Source organism: Arachis duranensis, chromosome 6 (genome assembly GCF_000817695.3).
Source record: "Arachis duranensis cultivar V14167 chromosome 6, aradu.V14167.gnm2.J7QH, whole genome shotgun sequence".
In the NCBI taxonomy this organism is placed as follows: domain Eukaryota; kingdom Viridiplantae; phylum Streptophyta; class Magnoliopsida; order Fabales; family Fabaceae; genus Arachis; species Arachis duranensis.
The window spans coordinates 97201157-97206689 of NC_029777.3; positions in this window are offsets into that span (position 1 = coordinate 97201157).

The window sequence follows — 5533 nt, forward strand, 5'->3', positions numbered from 1 at the left end:
AGTTTCTTCGATCATCCAGGTAACTACCTTTTGTCCTTCCACTTCCATAGTTGTTTGCATGTTTATTACGAGCATTTTTCCTGCATTTGCTCTTTATTGTTGTTCATGGACGTATTTTCATTTTATTGACTGTGGTGTGTCATGGGGGGCCTCTGTCATTGTTCTGGTCTCGGTTTTGTTTGGTCCCTCTTGTGGTCATGGCACGTGTGGTTTCTTTGGGTTTTTCCTGGATTCCGACCTCACGGACTAACCGCGCGGTGCCCCCACTGTAGGTATGTCTCGTGTCGTTAGCCGAGCTTCTAGCTCCGCCGCGGGTTATGACCCGTATGCGTGGGTGGTTTCCGACCTCAGGAACTCTCCCAATCAGATGGGTGAGGAGGAGCTCACGGAATTTTGCCAGGCCGAATATCTTTGTGGGGGCACCGACGAGGAGGCGAACTATGATGTTTATGTCCCCGCCCCTCACGAGCGGCTTTATGAGATTAATTTTAATGCCCCCCGGGTTGCCGATTGGATCTGGTTTTACAAGGCCATGTTCACTCAGGTTGGGGTTCGCATCCCCTTTTCCCCCTTTCAGATGAGTCTCCTAAACCGGATTTCGGTGGCCCCATCTCAATTACATCCGAACAGCTGGGCGTCCATCCGCTGCTTCGAGATGGTGTGCGAGTACTTAGAGCTGCCGATCTCTGTCGACGTCTTCCTCTTTTTCTTTAATCTAACCAACCCTTCGAAGGAGGGGAAACACAAGAAAGGGTTCATGTCCTTTCGGTCTGCCCAAGGTCAGCGGATCTTTGGTCTGTTCGAGGACTCCTACCACGGGTTCAAGGACAAGTATTTTAAGGTCCGCCCGGTCAAGGGTCGTCACCCTTTTTGGTTGTCTTTGGAAAAGGAGCGCCTCATCCCGACGTATTGGAGTTTCGGGGCGGGGTCTAATCCTTTTATCAAGGTCACTTATAAAGGGATGTCGGCTGTGGACCAACGAGTAGCCGACATATTGTGGGCGGTCCTTGGGAGAAACAATGTGAACCCACACCTCCTTATGGGTAATCGGGAGCCCGCCCGAGATTATATCCGTGAGTTTTTCTTGTCGTGTGGTCGCTTGCTTAGATGTTTCATTGTTGCATTCACTAACTTGTTCATTTCTCGATTTGTTGCCTGTAGTGGGACTTTCTGCCGAAGTGACCGGCATGGACAACCTGTATCAAACCTTCCTTCAAGACGACGAGGGTGAGGAGACTGGAGGACCACAGGCGACGGTTCCTCCAGAAATACCTCCTCCTGAAGTCGATGCGTCTGCTAAAGCTGCCACTCCGACTTCCGCAACCCCGATTCCTCCCGAGGTTCCTATTCCTGGGCACTCGTCTTCTTCTCGTCGGGAGGAGGAGGAAGAGTTGTCCGTCATCCCCACCCCCAAGAGACAGAGGTCGCAGTCTAGTCCCGAGGGGGTTTTGACTGTCATGGAAAGGAATTTTGATGCTGGGACATTCATAGATGCCCAGCTGCTTCCGGGCACGGAGGATCATTTCCATGGCACCGACCTTTCGGGGCAGGCTCGGTGGATGTACCGTACCCTTCTTCACGGCGCGGCCATAGCCCGGAAGGCTGAGTTTGAGCTTTCCGGTATGGCCTCGCTTCGTCGGAAGCTTGAATCTGCGGTTGATGCTAATAACAAGTACAAAACCCAAGTAAAAACGCTTCAGGATCAGTTGGTTGAAGCGGGGGACAAGCTTGACGCCGCCCAGAAAAAGACTGCTTCAGCTGAGGAGAAATTGAAAGCTGCCGACGCCTCCGTATCTCGTTTGACGAAGCAGGAGACGACCTTGAGAAGCCAGCTGAGTGCTGTGCAAGGTCGGTTGTCCGCTCTGGAGAAAGAGCGGGACGAAGCGGTGGCGGCTGCCAAGGCTGCTCGGGAGGAGGCTGAGTTGTTCAAACGGAAGCATAAGGAGGTCAAGGAGCAGGGCAAGAATGCAATTTTCATGACTGAAGATGCCCTCAAAGCTCAGGTGAAGATTGTTTCTCCGGACTTCGACGTGTCGGCAATTGGTGTTTTCAAGACCATCAAGGACTGGAAGGTTGTTGATATGCCGAAGAAGTAATGTTTGTACTATTTGAACTTTTCTCTTTTTGTTGAACCTTTGTATTGCGACTTTGGTCCCCGTTAATGGGTTTATGGGATCATTTGCCCGTATGTTTAGCTTCTTGTTTTACTCGCTGTTGAATTACTTCGCATTTCCGTTTACTCGCGTTGGCCGTTTATGGCGTGTGTTCTTGTTATGGTCGTTTATCGTGTTTTTGGTCTGGGGGGCTCCCGGGGTGATCAGTCCCGGGGCCGCGCGTCCTTGTTTTCGTAGTGGTTGCTCAAAAAGTTAGAAATAATGAGATAACATAGTCAAATATAGCATGTGGCAATTGGGCAGGTTCAGTCATTGTAACAAAGACATTGAAGTGCTATTACAAAATAAATGGCTTAGGAATAAAACCTCCTCAAGTTATCTGCATTCCATGTCCTCGGGACTTCCTTGTCGTTGAGTCTTTCTAGCTTGTAAGCTCCTCTCCCGATTACCTCTTTGATTTGGTATGGTCTTTCCCAGTTCGCTGCTAGTTTGCCTTCTCCCGGGGTGGATGGGCCGATGTCGTTACGCCTTAGGACGAGGTCGTTTTCTTCGAACTTCCTTTTGAGTGCTTTGGCATTGTAGCGTAAGGCCATTCTTTGTTTTAGCGCCGCTTCAGCCAGATGGGCCATTTCCCTGGTTTCTTCTATCAGGTCTTTCTCCACAGTTTCCTCTACTCCCTTCAGGATTAATCGTGGGCTCGGCTCCCCGATTTCTACGGGTATCACTGCGTCTGACCCGTAGGTTAGTCAAAAGGGTGTCTCTTTAGTGGAGGATTGCTCGGTTGTTCGGTAGGACCAGAGGACAGAGGCTAACTTGTCGGCCCAAGCGCCTTTCTTGTTATCCAACCGCTTCTTGAGCCCCAGCAAGATGATCTTATTCGCGGACTCGACCTGCCCGTTTGTCTGTGGGTGTTCCACCGAGGAGAATCTCTGCTTTATGCCCAGGCCGGTGAGGAATTCTGTGAACTTCTTGTCGGTGAACTGTGTCCCGTTGTCCGAGATGACGACTTCCGGGATACCAAATCGTGTTATGACTTGTCTCCACATGAATTTCCTGCAATTGGTCGAGGATATGCTGGCCAGGGGTTCGGCCTCTATCCATTTTGTGTAGTAGTCGATAGCGACTATGAGGTACTTGACTTGCCCCGGGCCGACGGGAAAAGGTCCTAAGAGGTCGACACCCCATTGCGAGAACGGTCGGGAGGACGTTTGCAAGCTGAGCTCAGAGGCTGGTGCACGATGGAAGTTGGCGTTTTCTTGGCACTTGACACACTTCTTAACGAATTCCTTGGAGTCGGCCATCATCAATGGCCAGTAATATCCAGCTCGGATTAACTTCCTCGCTAGGGCTTTGCCTCCTATATGGTGGCCGCAGCATCCTTCATGGACCTCCCTGAGGACGTAATCCGTCTGGTCGGGATGCAAACACTTCAGTAAGGGGTGATTGAATCCCTTCCTGAAAAGCTGTCCCTGGATGATGGCATATCTGGCGGCTTCCCTTCTTAGCTTTTTGGCATCTTTTTCGTTGTCGGGGAGCTTGCCGTTTTCTAAGAAGTCGATAATGGGATCTGACCAGGAGGGGTTTGGCTTCGAGAGGTGTAGTGTGACTGCCGGCTCTTTCATCTTTCCTTGGATTAGAGATCGGTTGCCCTCTCCCGGTTTGGTGCTAGCTAATTTTGACAAGAGATCTGCTCGTATGTTCCTTTCTCTTGGAACGTGCTGGATCGTGACTTCTTCAAACTTTCGGCTCAAGTCCTTGACTTTTTCCAAGTATTTCTGCAACAGCGAGTCCCTAGCTTGATAGCTCCCGTTCACTTGGGAGGTGACGATTTGCGAATCGCTGCATATCTCCAACCTCGTTGCCCCGACTTCTTCCGCTAAGGCTAGGCCTCCTATAAGGGCTTCGTACTCTGCTTGGTTATTTGAAACGGGGAATTCGAACTTAATTGACTGCTCATACACGACTCCCGCCGGGCTTTCCAGGATGATCACGGCACCCCCGAACGTTTGATTGGAGGCTCCGTCTACATGGAGCTTCCACCGTGCGTTCGTGTCTTCGTCCGGATCCCCCGCTACTTCCACTAGAAAATCTGTCATCGCCTGCGCTTTGATGGCTTGCCGGGGTTCGTATCGTATGTCGTATTGAGAAAGTTCAATGGACCAGGTCATCATTCTTCCGGCCAGGTCGGGTTTTTGGAGCACTTGCCGGATCCCCTGGTCCGTTCTTACGACAATCTGGTGACTTTGGAAGTATTGCTTTAACCTCCACGAAGAGGTCAGGAGTGCCAGAGCTAGTTTTTCCAATTTGTTATATCTCAACTCTGCCCCTTGTAGGGCCCTGCTGACAAAATAAACTGGTTGTTGTATCCTTCCTTCTTCTCGTACCAAAACTGCGGCCAGGGCTTCTCCTGTTATGGCGAGGTACAGGTATAATGGCTCCCCGTCTTTTGGCTTCCCGAGGACAGGGGGTGCCGCTAGGATTTCCTTAAAGCGTCGGAAGGCTTCCTCGCATGCGGGTGTCCATTCGAACGCCATTCCTCTCTTCATGAGGTTGAAGAATGGCAAGGCCTTTGTCGCCGATGCTCCGAGAAAACGTGATAACGAGGCCAGCCGTCCTGCCAACCTTTGGACATCCTTGATGCTACCTGGGCTCTTCATTTGGAGTATCGCCTGGCACTTCTCCGGGTTGGCTTCTACCCCTCTTTGGGTTATCATGAATCCGAGGAACTTTCCAGCTTCCATGGCGAAAGCACACTTGAGGGGGTTCAGCCTCATGCCATGCTGTCGGAGGGACGCGAATACACTCGCCAGGTCGTTCAGGAGGTCGCCAGGTCGTGTTGTTTTTGCGAGGATGTCATCCACATATACTTCAACTGTCTTCCCTATGAGGTCGTGGAATATCCTATTCATCAGCCTCTGGTATGTTGCCCCTGCATTTTTTAGACCGAATGGCATCACCTTATAGCAGAAAGTTCCTCCTGGCGTTATGAACGCCGTCTTGTCTTCGTCTGGACGGTGCATCGGTATCTGGTTGTAACCGGAGTAGGCGTCCATGAAACTTAGATACCGGTATCCCGCCGCAGCATCGACGAGTGCGTCTATGTTAGGGAGGGGGAAGCAGTCCTTGGGGCACGCTTTGTTGAGGTCAGAATAGTCTACGCACATTCTCCACTTGCCGTTGTGCTTTTTCACCAAAACTACATTCGAGAGCCATGTCGAATAGTCCACTTCCCGTATGAAGCCTGCTTCCAAGAGGCTGGCCGTCTGCCTGGCCACCTCCTCTGCTCTATCCGCCGACATTTTTCTCCTCCGTTGGGCCACTGGACGTGCTTCCGCCTTAACGGCTAAATGATGCGAGATGATTTTTGGGTCTATGCCCGGCATGTCGGCCGGCGTCCAGGAAAACAAGTCCCTATTGGC